At 38.4% G+C, this 27,632-nt stretch overlaps 1 long non-coding RNA gene across 12 annotated transcripts in view; it reads right to left on the bottom strand.

The window, feature by feature from the left end:
* Positions 1 to 27,632, bottom strand: part of LOC121094466 — a 261,158-nt gene that overhangs the window by 88,403 nt on the left and 145,123 nt on the right. For 8 of the 12 annotated variants that reach the window (XR_005829849.1, XR_005829847.1, XR_005829846.1 and 5 more), the window contains 2 exons: positions 24,311 to 24,618; positions 23,727 to 24,042 (listed from right to left, as the gene is read on the bottom strand). This is a non-coding gene — a long non-coding RNA (uncharacterized LOC121094466). Of the gene's footprint in view, positions 1 to 23,018; positions 24,043 to 24,310; positions 24,619 to 27,632 lie in introns of those variants that run through there. The other 4 variants (XR_005829851.1, XR_005829856.1, XR_005829857.1 and 1 more) reach the window with 4 other exon arrangements.

The following is a 27,632-nucleotide window of genomic DNA, read 5'->3' as shown; positions in this document are numbered from 1 at the left end:
CAACCGTGGAAATCTTTCCTAAGTCAGGAACTTCAGAATTCAATTACATTCTCAAACACTGTAAACTGGGCAGACATCACACTCCACTATTATGCCACCTGACAAGGTCATCTGTACAATACGGGGTGTGAGGTATATTATAATAACATGGTAGCCACTGTTAGAAAACCACAACCACTACTCTTAATGGAGACCCCAAAAGGTCAGTGTATGACATCAAAAGTGTTATGGAGAAACCAGCCAGATCAATTCTACTGACAGGTGCTTAAGCTTAAAGGAGGCACATAGCCTCCTTGAAAATCTAGATTTTCTGCCTGTTTTTAACTGCATTTGAGAAGATTACCCAACCAAATTCATAAATACCCACTATCTTCTTCCCTGCAGTAGAAAAAGCGACAGGTTTTATTCCTCTCCCATCCCACCATACCTGCTGTGGTGAAGAAAGCATCACTGGAACTAGGCATCATGCCACACACAACCTTCTACCCAATATCACAGTCTGATCAGATGAAAGTTTGTCAGGTCACATTCTGATGAAAAATAAAATCCTTGATTCAGCAAAGTGTTCCCTTCATGGTGCATTAGAATCCCACTGCAGGGGCTGAGCTCAGAAACCTGCTGTATACAGCTTTCCTCTGCAAGTGACTCTGACTGGATTTCAGTGTAAATTTGTATGAGCTGTTTGCTCCTGCTTTACCACCATTTCACTTTTCTTACACTGATCTTTGTCTTTGTCTTTTATGTCTGGTTCCCATCATCCTCCTAATCTGCAATCAAAATGCATGACCTCTGCTGCTTCTGACTTCTCATTCTGACAAGATACAAGGCTCCTGGTCCTTTATCTTCTTCCATCCCAGCTGCCTCACCCAAGTTAAAATAATGAGGACTTACTTACTAGACTTCCCAAGCTTCAGCTGGCCACAAATCTAACACACATTACCAAATACGTTTATATCACAATACTTACATACAGTGCCCAAGACACTGTACAGGTATCAGTAACAAACCAAAACCAAGCAAAACATAAGGTATATAGGTGAATAATTATAGTCTCCCTGAATACTACTGCTGTACACAGTTTACACACACAAGCTACAGTCTATTAAATGAATGAAAAGGCATTTTTCAAAATTACTTCTACCATACAACTTACATTTTCCATTTGGAGACCAATTCAACTCCTAATTTCCCTGCACAGAGGTTTTGCTTGATGTAGCAGCAGAATTTTGAGCATTTGCCATTCTTTCTTTCCAGATGTCTACCACATCTCAATTACTTTCACCACATGTGAATTAAATCATCTTTCTTTTCCAATTTCTCTAAATGTATTGAAAGCTTTTGCAGACTGTCATCCTCACTGTTCCTTGATGAAGGACTTTATAAAAAAAAATCCTATTAGGTTCTTAGATTTTCTATTTAATAGTTTGTTTTATAAAACTCACTGTATTTTTTGCAAAGTTCAACAACTTAATCGGCGAAGGTCCCAAAGAACATACCTGTGTAACTCTTCCCTGACAATCCTCTAGGTAAAATCATACTACAAACAAACTCAGTAAGAAACAGGTCTCTCTCATGGCTTTAACTGAAGAACAGAACTGTCATATTAATAAAATGCCACACTATAGCAAAGAAATTTCAATGAAACAGCCATCATTATCTTAAGCCTGCTTTGGACAGGAGCAACATATTATGGATCATCTCAAAATCAGAGTTAGAACACTCTGGGAATAATAGTAGCTGTTACGAACATGCTACTCCCTCATAAGAAACTTGGTGAATTAAGAAAACTGGTTTATATTGTATATTTAAAGTTGACAGAAGAATTTAGTCTTCTAAGTTATAGTTACTAACTGCAGGGTACTACGTAATTAAAAGTCAGATTAGTACTTTGTCATGTTTTTATGAAAGACACCTGTTCTTTCAAATCTTACTTTGATTTACTTGATTAAATATTTACTTGATTTCTGTGATTACTTGACTTAGTTCCTCTAATAGAGGACAGGAAAGAGATCTTGGCAGCATAAGGAAAAAAATCTCCTCTTACAACACTGAAAACTGCCATGACTTATGATTCGCACACACACAGAACCATTCTGAAATGACCTGAACAACGACTGGAAAGGCTCACAGCTCTAACACCAAATGTTGAAATAGCATGATACTGTAAATTCCATGAAAGGATAGTACAATGCCATGTGCCACTCTAGCACTTCTAAAAATGTTCAACATAAAAAAGTAACAAATGTTTTTTTCTTTTTTTTTTTTTATTGTTTAAATATTGTATTATGATTGCTCATTGAGTAGGGGGTTTTTTAGATTTTAAAGACATACCTGTAATGCCAAAAATATTTAACTAAAATTGCTGTGGCAAACATGCAATGTAGGGGCTGACTGCAATTCTGTTCCTGGGTACAAATATGAATGTTTCCAAAGCTCAGAACTTGCTTTTTGGGTTGGAGGGGAGGGAGTGGTGGTGTTATTTCTTTTCTTCACAACACAGCGGTTCACTGTTTCCATCTATAATAGATGTATCAGGATCTGCCACACATTTGGCTTCAAAGAAACTAAGAAAAAATTGCAGCTGAATGCTCCTTTATTTAATTTAAATTGCCATAGGACAATTTAAGAGTCCTATTGAATTTTCCATTTAATTTCCTTCAAAATGAAAGGATTTATCCTGGCAATGTACAGCTTTCAATACACTGCTTTTTCATAATGTTTGTTAGCTGACACTGCTGTTGAGATTCTCCAGCATCATTCTTACAATTCTTGATTACTACAGCATTTTTCATACTACCTTTTCCTCACATGTCAGTGTAAACTATTTAGAGCAGAAAAGGAAAACTCATAATTTGCTTCCTCCTGTAAGCACGAGATCTTTAACTGGCATAAATCAGCTGATAAATACCTGCTGAAACCTTGGCCCATAGGGAGTTTGGGATTCAGCTGAGATAAGAGGGTTGTGGGGTTTTTTTAAGTATTTCAATATTTTTCAGTTACTTCCAATTCAATTAAAAAACCCACAACAACTCAATCCTGTAGTTTTCATTTATTTACTAGACACCAACTTAGGCATTCTGGGTTTCAGATTACTAATAAGGCTACTAATTTCTGATGAAGGACACATACTCCAGTAGGTGCTGATTTAAAATCCAGCTGAAAGATCTTTGTAGAAATCAATTTAAAAGAAGCATTTAAAGATATGATTTTGGCAGCTTTCTAAAAAGAAAACTGACAGATCACCATTAAGAACATTTGGTTTAATATTGATTACTGCTTGGACTGTTCAGTTAGGCTTCTAGTTAGGATTGATCTGTTGTATTCTTAGCAATGAAAACAAAGGTGGCACCTGAGAAAAATAGAAGGGTCAGTGTTGTTTTCTTTTTAATTCATATGAACATGCATGCCATGTGAAGCAAGCAAGAATGTGTTATATCCTGCAGTTCTGTTCATGCACACATATACACAGCAAGCTGTATCATCTGAAAACGGCCTGTATCAGATTCATGCCACATGTACGTAACCAGCTGCATCTTAGTCAGAAACCTCTTAATGTGATTCTATCTGAACAGAAAGCACCAGGAGAATGCAATGCTTCTTTCTCATAGTGCCTGAAACGACACCTCACACATTTAGAGGGGAAAAGAGAGATTACCAGGCCCTTAACTCTCCTCACAAGTGATCCCCATGACACTGTATACTATTCTTTTTCTGTTTTTTGTCCCGCTGCTATCAGCTACCTCATTAGAATTAAAATTCACATGCAAGAGGATTAAGATCCACAGTAGTTCCAAAAGAAATTTGTACTCTTGTTCCTCATTTCTGCACATGTATTTTGAAGCAACCATTTCTGCCTCAAGCAACTTACTTGCTCAGAAGAGGCACACAGGCTCTAGCCTTACTGTAAGCTTTATTACTTAGCTGAAAGCAGGGCCATTCACAGGACTTTGAATTGCCAGTCACTATCCAGATGAATTTCCAGTCACTATCCAGATGAAAGTGTATACAGCACTCACTTCAGTCAGGTGCCACACTTCCCCCTCCCAAACTAGACATCATAATTATCCACACTGTCTTTACCTTAGCTTGACACCGTCTTCCAAGATCCTCTCTTCTCAATAGGTTTCCTTGGCCTCCTGCAAGAAGTTGCCAATTTCTTCAAGTTCTGGGGAAATGCAGAAGCCAAGTCCTGTCTCCAGCTCCCTGCACCACAATTATCCTGCTGCCTCACTGTCTTTGGTAATCCCACTGTATTAACATTAATTAGCTTCCAGTTAGCTGGAGGCTGTGATCCTAGAAGCACTTCTTCATTTATATACTTCAAAACCAAGACCCCATAAACTTCAGACAACAGTGGATTCCTTCATCACCTTAACATAGCTTTCCTGGATTTGCACTGACATCATAAAACTTGACATACTACAACACTGCAGTAACATAAACCCATATAAAACTGATTTTGAATGCATAAAAATTTAAGCATTTGCTAATAACCACATTCATTTGGGTCCCTTCCAATTTTGAAGTATACTAGCATTACTGTGGTGACAGAAATTACTGCTATCTTGTGTTATCTTGAGAGCTGGTTAATTGACTTGGTACTGGCAGGTAAGTGTCATTAGCTTAGGATGAGGATGCACTAACTGTGCAAAGCAGTCAACTGCAGTAAGTAGCTTTTGCTTTCTGGAGTATTTAAAAGCAATTCAGGGATTTATTCTCATTAATGGCAGTAACGTTTGTGCATTCAGAGTAGAAGCAGAACCTAACTCTATTTAACGTTATAATTGGATGAGGTAGGCTGTGATGAGCCACAGTTTATGAACCAACCTCAACTTGACTTAAAATTCAAAATCCAAAAAATGTCTCATTTTATATGCTAACTGAATCACATCTACAACAGTTACAGACAGATCCAAATAATTTCAGTAAACTTTGGAAATCTTTAATATCTCTCACTAGAGCTGTAAACATTATTCTTCAAAGGCTAATTTCTATGTAACTGAGCATTAAGGGCTGACTGAACCACCGTAATACCAGACAAGGTTAATCTGTCCTATTATTTATGCTTTATGAACTATTCAGACTATGGAAAACTAGCAGTTTTTCACATCCAAGGAAGGAGCAGATAAAGCTTTTTTTATTTTTTTTAATTTTTTTTAAATTTTTTATTTTTAAAATTATTTCAACAGTGAAATTTGTTTATAAAATTTGGAATTAACTTGATAAATATTTCATAGGTAGAAGTTCAGTATGTAGTGTGTTATTAACCTGTGCTTCTCAGAGCTCACCAATTTGAGTAAAGTCAGAGTAAAGGTCTCAAAGGTCTTGAAAGTCTTTGGGTTTATACTGATTTGGACATCACCACCTATGTTTTCTATAGGAAATTGTAAAGTAATTTAACAAAACCTAGAGGACTTAAAAGTATTTTAAAAACACAAGCGCCCCTACGAAAAGTTCCACTCCGCAGTGACCTTTCATAGAGCCAGGTATGCAAATCACTGCAGGTGACTCTTCAAGAATTTAAGATATCAGCCTCAGAGTAAAACTTTCCCCTCAAACCCAGAAAGGACTTTTACTTGCCATTGGGTAGGCAAAGAAACATACATAAGGATCTGACTAAAATAATCCCTCCTGTAAACACTTAGAAATGCAAATTTACAGGATGTAGGAATAGAGAGGACAGGAGTGGCCAACAAGTGCTAGTGTAAATGAGAGATAACTCAGTTTCATATACACTAGGCGCTATCAGTTTTCACATCCACTGTAATCAATCCAGCTTCTTTTGCAGTAGGTAGCTCTTTCCTATCTGTAGCACTTTTGCAGTTGACTAGTCTGACATCTGCTAGTGACAACTTTGAAAATGATCCACAAAACCCACAGGTGGGTACTTGGCAGATTTACATTCACTGCTGCTGTTAAGCAACAGCCAGTAACAAAAATCAAAGAAGCAAGAAACAGAGTTATCACACTTTTGAAAATGTGTATAACTAGTTCCACAGAAATAAAAATGTTTTCCTCTATTAGCAATATTGCCTAAATGAAAGAAAACCTGAGCTCAGCTATATATCACTCAATTTTTGTTACCATATGGCTCAATCTGATGCACAATTCCATGTCAGTTGGTTGCTATGAATACTATGGCACAACATAGTAACACTGCACACCACTACCTGGAACTGCTTGAGCTGTAGATAAAAGATCAGCACTTGAAGAGACAGTGGTAAGTTGGAAGCTCAGAAGTACTACCCCAAAAAAGAACATATTTTAGGCTATCTGGCCATCTCCTAAAGCATGCTGTGTTGCCAGTACTCTGCATGCATGCATTTGGAAGTAGCTTAATACCAATGATATATGGGAACATTATTACATGACCAGTTTTAATGCATTGTTTACATAGACACAAATCTCCTACAAACACTCCAGCAGTAACTTGCATCTTGCAACTGAAGATCAATGAGCTGTCACACTGGCCAAGCCTCTCCCTTTTATCAGGATATACTGAGTGGCACTCTAGTGCTTCCACAGCTGATTTTTCCATGGTAGTAAACAAGCTTTATGATAGTCAGATAGTATAGGGCTGATAAAAAGACAGCTAGAGATGAAAGATTACACAAAAGTACTCACATTCTGGGTACAGCTATTTATATATATATATTCATGTTTCTAATCCACTGAATATTCTACATCCATTCACTGTGATCCTCTATTATTACTGGAAGAGCCCATTACACATTATACAGCTTGATCTGACAGTAAATAAAGAAGCTGGGCCCCATTTTGCCACAGACTTACAATGTATTTGCCCTTTCACATCTTTTTAAAAGACTTATCATTTTTTTAAGTTTTCCAAAAAACCCCACAGGAAATAATTATTGTGAGGTATAAGTTGTGAAAATTGTCAAGTTGTCAAATTGATTTCATTCTGCAGGCATTAAAGTCCCTAAATTGTTCTTTATTAACAATATTTTTCAGGCAGATCCATCAGGGATAAAACAGATAATGGCATGAAGAATTGATACCTACAGGTTCTGTGAGAAAAACCTGAAAGAACTAGCATTGTTCAGCCTACAGAAAACAGGTTTAAAGAATATACGATGACAATCATCAAATATATAAAACCTGCTGCAAAAATAAATTGTTTTCTAGCTATACAGTGGACACGACAAACAACGAGCTAAAATTTCTACAGGAAAGATTGATATTGGACACTGGGGAAAAGATTTCTGATAGTAAGGCTAATGAAGCACTGCGCTATATTTCCTGCAGAAAATGGTAAGTCTAAAGAAGTACTGCTCTGTATTTTCTGCAGAAACTGTGGGGTGTCTAGTACCTATCAGAAAAGATGACAAACTTCTGTATGGAATTACACCAGTTCAGCTGGATTAAGTTTTTGGAGTGTCGCTATCACTATGTACCTTTGGTTGCAAGTAATGAGACAGTGAACAATGACAGAGACACTTGTTTTCTGATAGGCTTCAACTTTGATGATGAAAGTTTTTATGTACCTTCCTGATCCTGGCATCGAAAAAAAATGGTTTGTCTAATTAAGTTTTACTTATCAATCACCCTTCCTTTTTTATGGGGTTTCTCTAATCACCCTCATTATAGGAGGCACCAGTGATGTGAAGACTATCTAAAAACATAATACTCCTCTAGTGTCTTTCTTTTACGCTTGAAGTCATTCATCTTTCAGTTATCTTAGTTGTAAATGAATACAACAAAAGGACTCCAGTGTAAAGTTAACCAATATGCAAGATCACATTCGGGTTTTTTAACCTCCAGTAATAATTAAAGCGTTTTGATGACTACACTTCAATGTTAATTTATAATTAACTGCAGGTGCTTCTTTGATCTTGCCAATGTATTTTTTCCCCATTTTCTTATCAAGAGTCTCCATGTAGTCTGTAATTACGCTTTAGTGTGACAGCAACTTCTAGTAAGTAGATGCACTAATATATGCTTTGGGAAAATATCTGTTGAGCCAAAGCAAGCTCTTGCCACTGAGCTGGAGTATCATCTGAAGCACTGCTGATTAAAATCTTAGTATTACCTAAGTTCGTAATATGTTTGCCATAAAAATAAAACCATGATTCTCAATTTTAAGGTAATGGATGACAGAAACAGTAAAGCTAGCACCTTGCCAACAATACACACATCAAGTTATTCAGTGCATTAGTATCAGAACACTACAAAATGCAAATGTCACGTTTATATCCATCTAGGCTCTTCCTCTAAAGTAGACAGTATTTCAAACTTTTTCTGAATAATGAAATATTAAGCCAAAAAGCGTTAAAAGCTATTATAACAACAGAATGATACAGCCTAACCTAGCTTAAGCAACAAATAAATACAAAACGCAAGGGAGCAGAGCAGTAAAACTCATCTCCTCAGCTAAAGGAATGATCTGCAGTTCTCAGAAGACAAACTCTAATTTCCTATTTTCAACATGTAAATATGACATGCACCAGGGACAACATTACTGAGATCCTCATATTAAACACTTTCTGAGAAACATTAAATGAAAATTGCAACAGAAGTGCTAGGGGCAGTTCTTCTGTAAAGACATCGGTCTACAGGTACAAATTGTGACTGGTATGACTTCTCTAGTCATGAAACTGATGCTTCAGTGATACGCTACTCCAAAATCAAAAAATAGCCACAATTATGCAGGTTATAAAATATACTTTATACCATACATTTATTTTCCCACGCAGAGAAAGCCTGACTGCTATAGAGTAGTTTTATGGTAACCACACTAGCTTGCAGCACGGATGAGCATGCATGCACAAATGTATCTGGTTGGTTGGAGAGGACACAAGTGGGGAGGTTAGTATTACTCTTAACTGTAGTACAGTACAATCTTCTAGTGCATAGAAGTTTTAAGAAAACTAAACTTCCAGGTGTATTTTGTGATGTCACTTCACAAACTTATGTTTTTTAACTTATTGCTAAACGTATTAGCAGCATAGGTACATACTAATCCTGACATACTGCACAATTACTTTTTCAACTAGCACCACCTCCCCACTCTAGGACCACTTTCATTCACATCAGTAATTGTGACAACACTTGAAACATTCATGAATCAACTTTCTGGGCTCAGCTCTGACAAAAGGATAACTGCAAGGTGTGTATGACACTTGCGCGTTTGTACCAAACAGTACCAGTACCTACTCTGTCCTACCTCTCCTACCAGGTTCTGAGATGCATTGTAGAGACAGGACTGCACAGCATCAGCTATCGAGTCACCTGAAAAGAAGAAACAAACGTCTGATGCAATAGCACTAGCTCCCTTCAGCTTCTGCCTCCTTCACAGCAGAAATGGAAGGCACCTAAACTAAAAATGGAGTCACAGCAAAATAGTTCAGTTTTCACTGCTTAATTATCATCTGGAGTACCCCACTGATTGTGCTTTCCAAAAACAGTAAGAGAATCATGGTCAGTAAGTATCGCTATATTGAAATGAAACACCAATACATCCATTTTGCAAGAGAGTAATGTTTTTGTGGAAACAAAGATGTTCCATAAAAGACAGAGAAAAAAAAAATCTAGGATGTGAGAAATTCACAAACTGAAGCTTAGATTGATGGGTGACTAAACATGAAGCTACATCTTTCATTTTATTAATTTTTTCCTTCTGCACAGCTGAGATAAAACCAGACAAAGTAGCACAGAATTTTCTAACATTACAGATACAGCAGTCTTCCCATCATATATCATCAGATGAAAAGCATGTTGTGCTTATTTTACTGCGGATCCATTCATTATTCTACCTAGCAGCAACCTGGATTTTTTAAAATAAATATCCTTAGTAGTCTTACAGTCATGCCACACAACACAAACTGCAGATCTGCCAAGTGCAAATCCAGTGGTATGAAAAACTTTTTTCCGGTGCTGACAGAAGCAGCTGTCCATCTTCATAAAATCTATGTGAGCTATTATATTCTTCTGCTTAAGAGCCAGGATTTTGTTGTGTGCCTTTCAGATAACAGGTTGAGTGTTGTCCATAATGGAGCTCCCTCTTCTGCAGAGCAGTACTCAAGTACCCCTACAAGAACACTTGAAATGACCGACCTTGCCAAAGGTATTTTGAGAGTGGGAATTTTTTGGTCTATTTAGAAAAAAAAAAAAATGCATTTGTCCCTTTCTCAAGTGCTTTCAAAACCCTGTTCTGTTCAAAATTACTGCAAACCTCGAATTATCATGGCTTGCATTCTGACATGATCATAAACAGCTTTTATTAAGTGTTAAGAATATCTACACAGTAACCTATCTATAACCATAGAACCATAGAATTGTTTAGGTTGGAAAAGACCAGCGTGCATGGCACAAAGCTGAGAGACAATGGTCAAAACTTGACACATGGAAAAATATTTCAGCTAGAGGACAGTCAAACACTAGAACACATTGCCCAGAGAGCTTGCAGAATTATCCGTCCTTCAAGGTTTTCAGATCTAAACTGGATAAAGCTCTGAGCAACCTGCTCTAAATACATTAATTACCCTGCCTTGAGGAAGAAGTTTTAGCTCTTAATTAGAAAAAAACAACACCAAAAAAACCCGAGTAAAGAAATATATATCAATCAATAACTGAAGCTAAGACAAATTCAAATGCGGTATCAGTCTCAAATTTGTTAACAGTGAGTGTGACCCTTACACTTTCTGAGTCTATTCACTACTCGATAAAATCTTTGAGGTGTTTTTTTGTTTGGGTTTTTCTTTTTCATAGGCTTTTCATTAGTTACTTGAGCTGAAAAATGTACAGTCACTGTCCATCACAAATATTTTTGTTGAAACTAATCATATGAATAAAACAATGTTTGAGCAGGATCTGCAGAAAGTGCTGCAATATAGAAAAAAACCTCCAGACTACCCAGAACCAGAATGGCTTGTTGCCTTGGGTAATTATAGAACAGCCTTTTACGACAGAAAATTTCAGCTTCTAATCTCTCAAAATAAATGCTTGTTTTCTTAAATGCATTCAGTAGTACAAAGCACAAACCAAGAAGCAGAATGAAAATTAAATACCAATTCAAATAACTGAATGGGTTAGATTCAGTATGGTAACAGTTGTATGATTCAGTAAGGATACGGTCACCTGAAAAAGTTACCACAAGCTAAGCAAAGGTATGAAAGTACAGCACCTCAGCTATTCACAGACATGCTGCTATTCTGTGCTAAGAAACATCATATTAATAATGAGGTGAAGCCAAGCACCAGAGAATAGCAGCACACTAGAAAATCCATACTTCATTATACTCATGAGGTAGGTTTTATATGCTAATAACTTACTGCATATTTTGGAAACAAAAGCTCCTAATTAAAGCCAGTTTCTTCTCAAAAGTAGTTGTAGCTCTGGATGCATACACACATTATCATAATGAACCTCTGCCTCCTCTGAGGGAAGAGGTATACAAAAAAGACTAGACAATCAGTGACAAAAAACAATGCAAGTTCTTTGCATGCATTGTATTAGCAACACATGTAAACGCCGCAGTGATCTTTTCAGGCATTTCTGCAGCTAAATACTTAAGCGAACAGATCAAACATTCTAGAACAAATTTTGCAGCGCCATAAAGAGGAGAAACATTGACTGAATCCTTGTGACTAAAGTAAATGCCTCAATATAGACACATACAGGCTTACATAAACAGAGACAGTATCTGACCTGCACAAGTGGATTTAGGCTGACATCATCAGGGACCCAGTATCTTTAAACACATATGAACACACATTAAAATTAAGCTGTTCAGGAAAAAGTCTTTTGCTGGCAGCAAACGTTAAGGTAAGCTGAGAATCAAAGAAAAACTGATACATGGTGACAGTGTGCAGGAATGGATGTATGTGACTGCATCAAAATGTTGTTTGATACACATTAAAGAAAGATCAACCTAAGGCCCTGAAACATATATATATATATATATAAAAATAAATATATATATATATATATATATAAAGCAACTGGCTTTTAATAGGAGTCCTCACAAAAATCTAGTTATCTTCCTCCAAAAGCAGTGCCATTGCTGATGAAATAATCCTGAGACAATAAAGCAAGGGTCAGGCTAGCTCTGAGGGCCTTCCACAAAACCCATGACAAAATTCCTGCTGAGTTCAAGAGGGCTGCATGTTCATTTGTGCCTTTGCCTCAAGTCTGCATCACTGGGCATCTCTTTGGGCTACAACTTAAAAACATCTGCAAGCTAAAACCAGGGCAAAAGCAGCAGCCTAATCTGTGATCAGAATGCCTTGTTACAACGTACTCCTACCTACTTCCTGAAGCCGCACTGGCTGCCTGAGAGCTCCCAGCTTGCAGCCTCTCTGTGAGAGGTCACTTTGCCATTCTGAGGTACTGACACAACAGAAATGCTGCAAAATGGCGGCACAAACCCACCCTCAGTTTAAAAGCTGGGAGAAGGGAGGTAATGCATGAAATACACTAAATTATAGGTTTATTTCCACTACAATAGACAGTGAATTGTTAGAGGCAGCACCTATAAACCGTAGTTTCCTTTATTCGGCGGAACTGTATGAAATATCTCATCCTAGAACTGTGAGGGTAGCAATTGATCACTTTGCACTCCTACAAAAACAAATGGACCAGAGAAAACAACCAATACAACAAGAAGCACTGCAAAACATACATATTTCTTTGTAAAGGGGGAGAGAAAAGCACCACCGTCCAGCATCCCGTATTTTCATCATCAACTTTTCCCCAATGTCCATGAAATCCCTACTTAGCAATAAATCACCATGCATCCAAGAAGCAGTAAATATAGTTTTTTCTGCAGCTTTTTTTTTTTTTTACCCATCATCTTTGGGTAAGCAGGTCTGAAGGAACTACCATCAGAGAAAAAAAGACCTCTGTTTACAGGGTCACTGTCTCCCTGCACAGCTATGGTACATATGATGCTTCTATCTTTATTGTGCTTTCATGCTGCAGATAAAACTGAAAGAGGTCCCATGAATAAAAGTACATTCAAAGCAGATCTCAAATTTGAGGTTAAAATCAAATATTTATTCCAGAATAGAAAAAATATTTTCAGCAACCCTATAGAGAACAATTCTATAACAATTATAGGAAAATTAGCTACAGCTCTAGTTCTTTACAAAAGAAGAAAGAAAAAAAAAAAGACCTCTCACTATCACAGACATTTCTAGAGACAGCTTGGCCTCACAGCGCCCTTCTCGTCAGAGACTACTCAACCGCAGGCCATTCCAGATGCTCACACCTTTAACTTGAATCCCAGCATGGCAATAGGTTACATCCAGCATGCCGCTATGCCACTCCACAAAGACATTAACATAGCTCCACAGATATAACCAACCAGCATTTCTGCACTTCATATATGTAACCCCAATAGCATTAATGACAATAAAAAGGCAAATAACCTACCTACTACATACGTCCATGTGGCAATTAGCGCCATACTGTACGCTGCAAAGGATAAATGTAGACTAATTGACAGTCTTTGCTGTATAAAGAGGTATTAAAAATGACTGTGATTACCAAAGGAATTGGCCTTTTCAAAGAAAAACGCATGGTGAGGGCGGGGGGGGGGGGGGGGGGGGGGATAAGCAGTTTAACTTTTCTGGCCCATCCCGAGGGCAGAAGGCAGCCTGCGGCACCCAGCAGTGTGGAGTGCTGGCCCCGAGGGCTCTGAGGGGACACTGCCATCCTCTCAGAGGACCCCCAGCAGTCACCTCTAACAGCCACACCAAAGAAGTTTCTAAGAATATGGCTACCTGCAACAAATGTGTTTTGAACCACAGCCTACCTCCAGCTTCCAATAACTGAGGGCAGGTAGGTGGCAGCGTAATATAGCGGCGCACCACAGGTTTTTTTTAAGGAAAAATTTATTAATGGGAAATCCTTTGTACCCACACTCGGAGCACGCCGAGTGCCACAGCCTCACTGCACCTCATGGTGTGCTGAAGGCTGCCTGTGAGGCACCTCAGCCACCTGTGTCCTGCTTTAACGCATTCCTACAGCAACCGATTGTTCCTAGGGTGATTTCCCAAAGTGCTCTTGACACAAACGCCTACTTTACCTACCGGCTAGGCGCCATGCTCGCTTGCTTCTCAGATTAAAAACATCAGGAGGCTCGATCGCACTTCCCTGGGCTGTTCTCTGCCTTGTGAAAAGCTGACGCGCCACACCCGCGCGCCGGGGCGCGGCACAGGGCAGCCCGCCGCCGCCTGAGGGGGCGCTGCCGCTGCGCGAACCTTCGCGAACGTTCCGCAGGCGGCCCGTCAGGGGAGGGGCTGGGCTCTGCGGCACGGCGGGTGGGCACCCCGCGGGGGGGTACCACAGAGCCGCTGCCTCCCGGTGTGCACTTGAATCTCTCTTTAAATGGCGTCTATGGGCCCAGTGGCAAAGGAGCGCTCAGCCCTCGGTGCTGCCCGCACCCCTCGGTGCCACCTGCACCCCTCAGTGCGGCGGGCGGCAGCGAGGGACAGGAAGGGCGGCAGGGCAGCTGGAGCGGCATTCCTGCCCCTCTGTCTCCCCAAACCAGCAGAGATCTGTGCTGGCAGCTGCTCCTTTCCTGGAGGCTTGGATGCCGTGTGCATCCCACATCCAGCTGCAGCTTAAATCCCCAGCCGTTTGTCTAAACTCCAGCAGTCCATGACAAAAATAAATGTGTCTAGGTAATCTTTATATCTAAATAGCGCCCATTTATAAAATATTTTTTATAAAGTCAGTGATACTATCAGTGATCTGTGATATGAGTTTAAGCAGTTATTGGTTTTGTTTGATGTTAGTATTCACCTCATTAAGTGCCTGGTTTTATTCACAATAAAAACTGGGAAGTCTTATTTGCAAAGACATTTAAATCTGTAGTAAACACTTTGCAAAAAGCCACTATAAAGCAAAATTTCTTTTTATTGGTTCTACAGTTTCAGTTTTGTTGAGAAAACACAGTTTTATGTGCACACGCTGGGGGTATTTGGATTCAGAGCTGTACCTCCTGCCTGCTGGAGGGCTTTCAGCCATCCCTTGGTTGTGAATTGGCCAAAACATTGCCTGACCCCAACAACTATTTCATTTTACTACGGCCTGGGAAGGATTACCTGCTCGCCCCGTGGCTTGCATGCCCTGTCCTGAGCCAGCTGACAATACACCCCACAGAGCCTGTCCCAGCACCTCAGCACCATGTCCCAGTAACCTCTCACACCGGCCAGCCACGCTGCAGGAGCCAGGGAGCTGAATCCGCAGAGTAACCCGTCAGGCAAGGTTAGACTCTTGAAAGCGATCAGGCTTAATGCCCATAACTGAGGTTCACATTCAGCCCTATGCAGACACCACCTTAGAGATGAAAACTTTTCAATTAAGAGGTTTTTATACTTACTGACTGGCAATTCTCTGATTTTTCTGAGCCTTTCATTCAGCAAAAAGTTTTGATACTTGGACATTTTCGTTAGTTCAACACCGCTGAAGTAGATTTTCCCTCAGGAAAGATTATACTTTTCAGTCCTTTCTAGTTATTATTTTAATAATGACTTTTTCAAAAAGTTAAATGGCCTAGCTAAGCATCAAACAGGGAATTGTTAGAGAAAGTATGCTCTGACTAACTATTTCTCCATTTCTCAAAAATCCATTTATAGGGTTGCAAAGGTATTTGCTTTTATATGCAGCCAGTGTTTCTTTCTGCTCCCACCACAATTTTGCTCTATATCTGAACTAGCACTTTAGGAAAGAGAAAATGGAAATACTTACTTTCTGCCCTTAGATTTTAAACTTTGAAACGTTCTCAGTCTTCTGTTTATAAACAAGAAATGTACTTGGTTCTTTACGGCCTGCTTTCATTTTACTGAGAATATCTTGTGTTCCTTTCAACTTTAGCTTTACTAAGAAAAAGCCCCTGAAATACTTTCATAATCAAATGCATTATAGTTCAGATACAACAAAATATTCAGCCTTTTACTCTGTTTGATATCAAGACTAAGTTAGAATCTACAGAGAAACTTGGAGCCAAAGTACTTCAATGAAGCTGAGCCCAGCTCAGCAAAACACTCAATAATGTATTTTTGCCTCACTAAGGACAATGAGAATCAAGCATAGACCTGAAGTACTATAGGTATGGATATACTTAACCACTCACAGCACGTAGCTAAGTACATTTTCCTGTAAGCTGCACAGGCTCATTTGCCATTCCTATCCAAAAATAGTTGTTCTCAGGAAACTGAAAGAAAAGTGGGTCCTTATATCTAGGTAATTTATAGAGTTTGAGTAGTTGCACTTCCAGCTCTGTTATGCAACTAGACCTAATAAAAATGGTTTCTTAATATATCTATGAAAGTAATCTCTGTAAAGAAATGCCATTTACAATGCAAGAAAAGAACAGCTAAAAACTTTCCTCTGTCCCAGTTATTCCAGATCAAAGCCATACAGCGAAAACCTGTTAAAAGAGAACCCACTTAAAGAATAAACCTGTTAGGCAAATCAAACCAGCTAGTGGTAAGATGATAAAATACTGAAATAACTATTTAAAAAAATGCATCCCTAAAACTCTCAGCTAGATGAATACATATTTTAATACTGCTTGACGAAGTATGCCATCTCTCATTTTTCTTCTACCACATAGTATGTATGAAGAAATTCTTTTCAAGAATAAATCTGTTCACCAGCATGTTCATTTTTCATTGGCATATGTATCCCCATCCTTCTGGTATGAAGGAAGTTTTATTCACAGATGTTTGGAGCTGGAACCTAACACTTTATTTACCCTCCATATCACAGAAGCAGTTTCCCCATCATTCTGTATACTGGCCCCTAATCCTGTTCCCAGAGAGAAATGTACCGGTGAGGGTAGACAGCAGCCCTCTTTATCATCCTACCATTTTTTTTTGTTCAGTAACTTTTCAAGTTTTGGAAACTTCTATATGTATTCTGAAAGCAGGTATACTGCCCAGGAAATTCTGCAATTAGAAATGCCCTTTTCCCAGAGTTTAATCAGAAATACCCTTTTAGAAGCTGTATGTGGTCATTACATAAATGCTATAGAACATATGTAATATTAATATCACTATACATATTAATAAAAATAAACTATGATTTGCTAATCCCAGTAATTTTTAATAATTTAACCATTTTAATTCTATTAATATAATTTTTTGTTTTCCATAAAATATGTTGGTTCCTTACTGTGAACTGATTTGGTTTACTAGTTGATAGGCTAGGCCATAGCCTTTCTTCACAATTAGGTCTTAAATTTAAATGATTGAAGAAATGAGAAGGGTGACCTCAAAGGCAGTTACTTTTAACGAATAGGTAAAGAGTGTATTTGAAGCAGTTTTATGATTCAACACAATGCCAAAAAGCTAAGTTCTGTCACATCCTGGTTCCCTTGTACATATGTACGTATGTTGTATTTCTGTGAGTGTGGGTATGATTTATTCTATGAAACGTGTACACAAGGTGGCCTTATTGCCTTTTATCGTTCTGCATCCAGAACTGCATATCTCCAGTGATTAGATACACAGACAGTTACAAATTACATCTAATTCACAAGATAAATGATTAGGCGGAAACTTAGAGACAAGGTAGTACTGAAAGATCGGAACCCTCTAATTCATTCCAGTATATCCCCATTTAAATTCTATGACTTGGAATGCCTGCTTCCCTGAATAAGTAAGTCAGGATTAAAGATAGAATTGAATTATTAACTATTATTCATTAAGACTCCAGTTTACATGTTGTTGGGATACCATCTTTACTCGTCAATACATAAAAACTGTGTATATAAATTCAACATACTGCATATTTGCAAGTATTAGCATACAAAAAAAATCATCGAGTTCTCTGGAGTTACCAACCTAATTTTGAGACAAGCTAACTGCTACCACTACTCCAACTGACATCAGTGGCAGGGGTTTATTAAGCTAGACTGAATGCAAACACGGGTTTTCTGTCTGTACCTGCACACAGACACACACACACACACACAAATACAGCTTCAGGTAAAATCCATCTGTGTCCTCCATTCACCTCAAACACGAGCTACGTAAAAGAAAACAGGTTCTTGCCCTCTGCAAACAGAACAGAGAAAACTTAGTTCTCTTACTTCACACTTCTATCTCATCTTCCTAACACAAACTCACATTCAGCTTCATCCAGTTTACACATGAATTTCAGTTAAAAGTGTAGGTATTTTCACATGACTCTTAGGAAAATCAAACCTATAAAGACAATGTGTAATGTGCGCATTAATAAGCTAATGCACACATGTACTTCGCAAAAATAATATGAAGAATGATCACTCACACATCTGCTATTTGCAGGTCACCTATATTCTTCCATATGAAGTTGTTTTTCTTATCATTATTGCTATTCTTATGTTCCTTTTATCACCATAATAAACTGTCTCTGCCAGGAAAACTATCATTCTATGCTTGCTGGCCCTAGCAGAGAAACATTTCACTTCTATGGGATGGAAATATGTTTGTTTTCAGGTCAAGCAATCAGTTCTACTTCTTAAACATCATCTCTTCACCCTTCATCCATCACTGCTAGCCTTACAATATCTTGCTCTGCAGTGGACCAACCCCATTGGGCATTTTTATTATCATAAACCCATACTGTGCTTAGCATAAATATTGCCAACCACAGACCTAGTTTTCTAGTAACTTATTAGGTATGTCATGTTAGCTAATCTGCCATAAAATATTTATCCCCCTACAGGGATTAAAAAAATGACATGCTGCTGTTGTGAAAGTATGAACAAGAAAAGTGGTGATTTCCCTGACAGGCCTGGATGGCTTTTGTGAGTTCAGCAACATTAATGTGCGGAAAACAGAGCTTCTATGCTCTACTTTGTCTAGAACATGTCAGTCTATCATGTTAAAAATATCCACGACTTCAGTCAGCAAACATAAGTACCTTATCCTCCTGCCTCTGATCTTACAGCCATATTCCACTGGAGCTCATCTGGGGAAAGACTGGACAGAAAACTGAGTAAGCATAAAATTACTCAGAAACTCCTCTGAGTCTCTGTGTGTGGTATTTCTTCCACTACCATTAGTAAATCCCTCTTGTCTGTGTCAGCTATATAAGCATATTTTAATCTAGAAAATTCACTGAACACCATGGTATTGCCATTCCTTACGCTATTAATAAGGATAGTAAGGGAACTGATGTATACAGGGCACATTCTTCTTCTTCTGGGGAAGTAAGACATTTTTTAATTATATGGGTATATGTACTGCTAGCTATTTTCGCATTTTAGCTGTCAAAAATAGTAAACCAGATACTTTTGAAGAAGGAATTAGAGGTCCATTTGCTAAGCTGAAGGCACTTAGCATTCCTATCATATCATATATTATTAGGGAAACCAGAAAGGATAACAATTGTTAGACACAGTTCTTATTTCAAACTTATGCTGTTAAAAATATTTTATATTACTTTACTATCTCAAAAGACTCTGGAGTGACTGCCAGAGAGAATAATGAAATAACTTCTGATAAGTCAGTTTTCCTTTTCCATTCCTGTCACCACTGAACCTGAAAGGTAGAAAGTTACATGACATAGGAGGCTGACACCATATACGCTTGCTGCATAAAATACAGTTCCATTTTGGATTGATTTTGTAAGCAAATAGTGCACTCAGGGTGATAATCTGTTACCACGTCACCTGCTGCTTGAGTAACTACTTAGGAGACAACATTCTGTCCCCCACCATTCCAACCAACCCTCAGTAAGGCATGGAGTAACTTGAACACTTACCAACTCTATTCCCTCAATTATAAAAACCTCACTCAAGATCTTTTACAGCGTTGGGTTTTTTTACTTACTTGTGAGGCCACTCATCCAGCCCACCTACCTTTAGCCATTTAACTGAAGCACCCATGTTGAGGATGCAGTCTAAGCTAAGACTATCCTGCAAGACCCAAAAGACTATCCTACAAGCACCAAAAAAAAGCCAAAAGAAAGTGTGTCTTGTAAGTCTGTTCCACTGGGTAGATTAGAATTATAGCTCTCATTGAAACTAAATGTCTGATAAGCCATGCAAATAATAATGCCGCTACTTCTTTCTCTCTCTTGAAAAAAAAAAAAATACTTTTGTCATTTTGCAGGTCTTGTGATGAAAAGCCATGCTTGAATCTTCTTCCTTGCAGGCAGGGCAGATGTGCAGAATGCTTGGGGAAAAGCAGATGTCTTCTCTGCACAGTGTTATTCCTGGAGGTACGTGTTTCTGCCTTAGGATATCGTTGCATGGCTCAGCCTCCTCTGTGCTTCTACTTGACTCTCCTCATATTTCAGACTCAGACATTTCTGGACTCTGCTATGTTTGATTGAGCCCCTTTTTGATCCTCTCTGTAGGCCACAGGGAGCACAGTCCATACATCACTCTTGTAAATTAATTAAGTTAATAGGTGAAGAGTGGAATCATATCAAAAAGTGTGCATGTACCTCTGAAATCACCTAAGCCAAAAGACTCTTTCCTTACAGAAATAGGGTCTCTGTGAGAAATCCTGAGGCAAAACCTGCAAGACTACTGGGGATACATCCCATTGGCTTCCTTATTCATTAAGTCATTTGAGAAATAGTAGCAGCTCGGTAGCACTGGGAACACCCCATACAGTCACTTTTTTTTATTAACGCTGCAGCTTCTGGTTCCATTGTTAGTGTTAGTGCTGTCATTATGTGTTTCTGCTTCCTTCCTGTCCCTTTACCTACACCACTAATCACCACATGCCAGACCATAGCATTTATTTTAAAATCCTTACAAACCTTACTCACCTTGTAACAAATAATCGTGCTCTGGTCACTGAATAGCCACGCTGTTCTTTTTATACATGTGGCCCTGTAAAATGACTGGATTAGCTCAATCGGCAGATACTCAGCTGTGCTAAATTGAGATTGCATCTGGCCACTCCATTTCAGCAAACACCAGCATTTGTTATATGGAACTACTGTTTTAAGGGCCACTTCACAACATAGCTTCTGAAATTTAGTATTTTACTTTTTCCAGATACAAGGGTTTCCTTAGAGAAATGTGCCATTTCAAATGCACTTTCCTTTCAAGACACATTCCTGCATAACTTACCTTTGTAACAGCACTATTTACTTCTTCAGCATGCCAGGGAAACACAGAGGAAAGCGTAAGAAAGCTGGTGTAACTAATAAAACAAATAACAACAGTGTAGCACAGTTTATCTCCTTTGATAGGAGACAGTGTCAGGACAGATTTAATTCTTGGGGAGTGGTGATCGTTTTGCTTTTCATCCTAAGGCTTTTCTTACATCGAAAGAGATTTTTACAAGATGAGAATGAATCTTTAGTCGAACTTTAACTACAGGGCATCAAACTACAAGCGGAGGGAAATGAAGAAATAATGTGACAACACTGCCAGTTTTTTTGTAAGAGACCTGCAGCATCTCATTGCAAATGAGATGTCAGTCCTGTAATTAGCAATTCAGTCAGTATTAATTGTGTGTATGTTACTTCACATCAATCACCGTCATTTCCATGTAGTCAGAACCTAATTTGTAAACAATGTGCAGAAATTCAAGCCACTTTAAATTAAACTTGTCAGACATCTAGCATAACCTTCAGTGAATACAGATAGCTGTGTGCAATTGTCTTTTGGCTCCTAAGTAGGAAAAGGGAATGTTTTAGCTATTTGTTTTTATAAATATACTTTTCAAATCCTAGTAGGTCCTAAGGGAAACACAAGTATGCATTAAAGACCATTAGTCCACATTCAAAGCTATTGTAACCAACCTGCAATACTCACATTCCTGTCAAGAATAACACAAAACTGAAAAAGCAGTGGTACTAAGTTGAGAGTCAAAGGCAAAACTCCTTCCAGCAATTCATATTTTACGAAGCAATATCTATTATTGATTTAAGATGTGTCCAGGGAAGCATAATCCATGGCTTCCCTGGCAAATGGGTGTGCAATTATTAAAAAAATATTTAATGCTCTGATTATCAATTTGTCAATTTCAAACATCAAGACTTTCTTTATTTTCATCTGATAGATTTCAGAAAGCCCTCCATAGGAAAACTGTATCTCTCATATATTAAGAGAATATATAAATTATATTTCTCATATCATGAATACTATAACCAACCTTTCACCTTTAAAGTTGATATATCAAGTAGATTGGGCTCCTGGAATTCTTCCTCTTTAATACATTTTTTTCCTATGCTTTAATTATTCCACTGGCTCTTCTTACTGGTGATCAACAGCCTTGCTGAATTGTGAACATTAATCTTCTACTGGGAGACCTCTTAAAGTGCTAAATACAACAAAACTTCTACTTAATATTCTCAGGATTGCATTAAAATCTTTGTTGCAAATGACGTTCCTTCTCTCCTACACCATAACTACTTCTCACTCAAAATTAATTGCTTGTCCATTGCTTGTGAGCCACTTAGGTCCTATGCTTAATATGGGCAGCAGGTTCCTTAGGTATGTTTCTCACTGTGAGGATTCATAAACACTGAAGCACAAAAACAACCAGATTTTTTATTTCATGTGGTTAAAAGAACATCATGAAATGAAATGAATCACAAACTGTGACTCTATCTTCAGTCTGTCTCCTCTGGAGAGCTCAGCCCAGACCACAAACTGTAACTCTTGTGTGAAGCTGCCAAAAATGCAAATTCCAAACTGGCTAGCAGCTTTTCATTCACTTAAAATCAAACTTAATCTAAAAGTCATATACATTGTACAGTTTAGGCATGGTTTGCAAGGTTTTCAGGTTGACTACCTGTTTAAAAGTCAAACTTTTTAATAACCTATTACACTTGTGACAGAAAATACCAATGTATACAAGTTGTCAGAAACAGAGGGGAATCTTTTCACATTGAAACCTTAAGTTATATCCACATACTTTCTAGGATGAAAAATAATATAGCATGAGATGAATAAAAGGTTTACTTACCTTCCCAACTAACAGACAGGAACATAGTAATTTTATTTATATCTTCTGTATTCTGACATGCATATATATTTTACACCCTTTTTTTACTGTTACTTATAAATAACATGATTTATCTATAAAACACTCTTGTAAGCTTTGGAATCTATTTTAAAATATGGATAAAATAATGGAGAAGATGGCTGGACTGAGGAATAAAATTGAAAAGTTAACAAAGTTTTGGTATTTCAGAGGCTTATGGACAGCATTCACGGGAAGAAACAAGATTTATGCGAATAGTAATTTACTGTGCTTTTTTTTCCCACTAGAGGTACTACTACAGCAAAACAAAAGGGCCCCAAGGAAGCCTGAGCCGATGTTGTTCTAGAGTTGCTGTTTAGAAAGATACCTCATTATTTAGTTGGCTTCCAGCATGATTAATCTTATTACTTTCAGTGGAACTATTCACATGCTTCAGTTAGGCTTCCTGAAGAGAGTATGTTTACACAAAGCAAAAGGGAGGGGAAAAACAAACAAAACACTGCCTTCCAGAGCTTCAATTGCTCACAAAACTCATTAAACTAGTATGTTTCTGTTACAGCTTCTGCTCTTGGCTGGCCTCAAACAGCAATACAGCAATCTCATCCCCTGAGTTTAAAGCAAGCTATCATCGCTCCTTTTCCATTATGACTGGATTCCTTGCATATACCCTACTTCTCACTTTGGCTTCTTCCACTTCAGAGGATGGACTGCCACTGAGAATTAGCCTTCTTATGATTCAAATGCAGAAGACATTTTACAGTGACACAGGAGAGCCTTTTCAGAAATAATAATATCTATCAACTACTTAGAATACAGTACCTTAAGGTCCCTAGGTCAGAATGTACAAGCAAAGAGGACATTCATGTCAATATCTGCAAGCATCAGTTGTTCTTTTCCTGCAGAACAGTTTGTGATTTCTTCACTCAGTTTTGCTTGCCAGTCAACTCAGCTCCGCATTTCAGCCTGCTCTTGTAGAGATTTCTTATCTTCTGTATCACTTACAAGCAAATGTCCAGTCATGGACATGTGTCTGTTGTATCTTCCATGGTAACATTGCTCATTTTAAGATCTTGAAAGTTCACTTGGATTTGCCTTTCTGACCAGCAGCTCAAGAGAGATATTACTACCGTCTGTCCTGTTGAGGCACAATGCAAAAGTAAATGATAACAGCATCAGGTACATCTTACATAAAAAAGAATGCAGGGATTGGCTGTTACCTCTACAGCTGTCATTTCCCCTTCAAGTAATTTCAATGTCTTTGAAAATATTATGGTGAAATTCTATCCTTCTGAAATTATGGGCACTTTGAAGCAGTCAAGACTTTATACATATTTGTTCCCTCCACCCTCATATATTGATGTCTGGCCACATATATGTTACTAAGTGAAAAGTCTGGTACACACCTGGGTTTTTGTTCTGGTACTTCAGGATCCAGCAGCAGAACTGTGATACCACCTCTGGATATCATCTCCATGCTTCCACCCCTCCTCCAAAATGAGAAAAGCGGGTTTTGTTTCTTTTGTGGCTTAGAACATATGCTATTCCACAAGTGACAAAAATAGTCTCCAAATTGCTCATCTCAGAAAGAATATTAGAAATCCACTGGGCCAAATTTTTCCTTGAGTTCAGATTAAGTTGCAAGAGAGAGAAATGTTGACATTCTGCTCCACTTAAGTGTAAAGACAGCTTTCCAAGGAACTAGAGTACTCACCTAGAACATAATAAAGTAGACCATAAGCTATGAAAGTGTTCTAGAAATTTGTAGCAACTACTTTACATGGATGCTGTGATATTAATAATCCAGTTTTGCATATACAGTTAAGCAATATTCCACACTGCTTTGCAACATTTCTGCTTCAACAACCTCATCTGCATAAGCTAATATTGACACAGGAACTAACAAAAAACTCTTAAAGCAGAGGTTTGTGATTAGCTTTGGTATCCAGTTGCACACACAAATACAACAACAGATGGAAGATTACTAAAGACTAGAAGAGAACAAATTTTCCATGTCATTATCTTTCAGAGACAAGAAGTACAAAACAACACCTATTCCGTTACACGCCTGGTACAATGGGCTTCTGTCTTTGGGCCAGATGTGATGTGCTTTTTAAAGGAAAGTGGAAATCTAATTAGAACATACTGTGGAGAGACTGACCTTACATTCATCTGAGTTTTCATTAAAGTAGCTATATAAAGCACTTGATATGTTGCAGGCTGCAGCTGTCAGCTTCAAGAGCTACTTCTGAAAGCCCTAAAGAAGAATTAATTGCAAGGTAATGATTGCAGCACTATGGTTAGCGCAGCTTGCAGTTCCATTGCAAGAACAACCATTTAATTACCAACAGTTAAAAGAGGCCATTCCTACAGACTCTGGGTCAAATTCTAGGAAGTGGTAAGTATGCACAATTCCCATTAATTTCAGAGGACTTTGCCAGCATTTATCACCACCCAGGATTTCACCCAGCAATAGCAACTGGATTTTTTAAACCAATACTTCTGAAGTTTCAGATATCCAGCCATACCCGACCAGGTCATTTGTTTGAGTTTTGTTGGTTTGTTGTTTTTTTTAAGGTGTATTGGCTTGTAAAAATATTTACTTTAAACAGTGTACAGGTCTTTTTTTACAAATGCACTATATTTTGGGATAATTATATCAATATATCTCATCTGCTGGTTTTGCCCTTCATTATGCAAAATTACTTGAGAGGATGTCACAAAAAGAACTGAATACAGAGTATTTGCCAGTTCATCTCATCTCCCAATTAAATTCATATTTTTCAGAATCTAGACCTTTTTGTTGATCTGACAGGTAGCAGAACAAAGCACTTGTATTTTAGGTGTTGTCTGTCATGTTTTATCTGAGGAAGACATTTACATACTTCAACAATGCCAAGAATACAGGCTTCCAAATTAATATACAAAAAGCTTTCATTAATCACCGATTAACTAGGCAGCAATCCAGAAGAGCAGCTTGCTCTAAGAGCTTGATACCAACGGAATATCCATCAACAGATTTCTAATATATCTGAGAACATTTTGTAGTTCCACTAAAAATTTCAGCAACAGAAATGTCAAGAAGAGATTGCAATAATGAATAATTATTTGTTATTACTGCCAACAAGTTAATATACTAATGGATCTCTACTTTATTCCCTACTTGTAAGCTAACTGACTGTTAATGCATGTTTTTATGTGGTAACATTACTCAGACTCCAAAACATGACATTACTCTTAGCAAGGAGATTCTGATACTTTGCTGACTAAAAACACTGTAGCGTAGAATAAATGCTACCCCATTGTTTTATTGCAACATTGCAGTTCTGCAGGTAGCTGTGTTAAAAGCTGGTGTCTCTTGAATACTGCGTTTCTAAATTAAGATCTATACTGAATGTAAAACCATGAGAAAAAAAAGAATTTATTTCTTCTATTTTGCACACAAAAAGGCTCAAAAGAGACTGAATAATGACCATTGTCACTGTAAGTCCTTTAGCATCAAGTACTGTGGCCCATAGTAGAGGTAGATAAGCCTAACTGAGAAATGCAAGATTGTCCATGTAGGTACAAGTGATGGAACACTTTCACCAGATACACAGTGATATTCACCTCTTGATCAGGTCTGTGGCTTCATTCTTCATCCAAGGCTTTTGCTTGGACACACCAAGCCACTGCCATTGAAAAAGGTTTGTTATGCCATCTCTAACACTGGCACTTCACTGCTGCCTGTTGGTAGCTATAAGCACGAAATGTTAACCAGAAGTTTGCTCTCATCTCTTTAATAGATAAAAAGCTGGCTGGATGGCCAAGCCCAAAGAGTGGTGATGAATGGACTTAAATCCAGTTGGCAGCTGGTCACAAGTGGTCAGTGCCGGCTCCTGCCCTTGCGTCACATCAGCCCCATGCAGCGCTACAGGCTGGGGACAGAGTGGCTGAAAAGCTGCCTGGTGGGAACGGATCTGTGGGTGCTGGATGATGGCCGGCTGAACATGAGCCAGCAGTGTGCCCAGGCGGCCAGGAAGGCCAACAGCATCCTGGCTTGTACCCAAAACAGTGTGGCCAGCAGGACCAGGGCAGTGATTGTCCCTCTGTCCTCAGCACTGGTGAGGCTGCACCTCAAATCCTGTGTTCAGTTTGTGGGACCTCTACAAGAGGAACATAGAGGTGCTGGACCATGTCCAGGGAAACGTGATCAAGCTGGTGAAGAGTCTGGACCTCAAGTCTTACAAGGAGCAGCTGAGAGAACTGGGGTTGTTCAGCCTGGTAAAGAGGAGGCTCAGGGGAGACCTTATCACTCTACAACCACCTGAATGGTTTCAGTCTCTTGTCTGTCTCACCTATACATGCTAGCATATTTTTCTGTACTATATTCTTTTGCACTGATACTTCATATTCTTCACTTCCATCAACCTGTGTCATAAGCTTCAACTACCTCAAATATAACACAAGCAACATTTATGTCTCTCAGAAAAATGAGGGTAAGTACATTCAAGTAGCCACCAATCCAGCCAGCATGGCCAGCTTGGTTGAGGTAATACAGGATCTGAGTCTGGCTTAGTGATGATGTGAAATGCCTCACAAAGATCATACAAGAGTTTTATAAATGAAAGAATAAGCACAAGCTTGTCTAGCACAGCCAAAAGCAGGAATTCTAGGGACGCAATATTTCACTTGGGTGGTAATTTTCTCCATTGCTTAAGAGGTGAGAGATATTTGCAAATCACTTTG

The sequence above is a fragment of the Falco naumanni genome, chromosome 10 (assembly GCF_017639655.2).
Source record: "Falco naumanni isolate bFalNau1 chromosome 10, bFalNau1.pat, whole genome shotgun sequence".
NCBI lineage: Eukaryota > Metazoa > Chordata > Aves > Falconiformes > Falconidae > Falco > Falco naumanni.
This window is presented reverse-complemented; position numbering and strand designations above follow the sequence as displayed.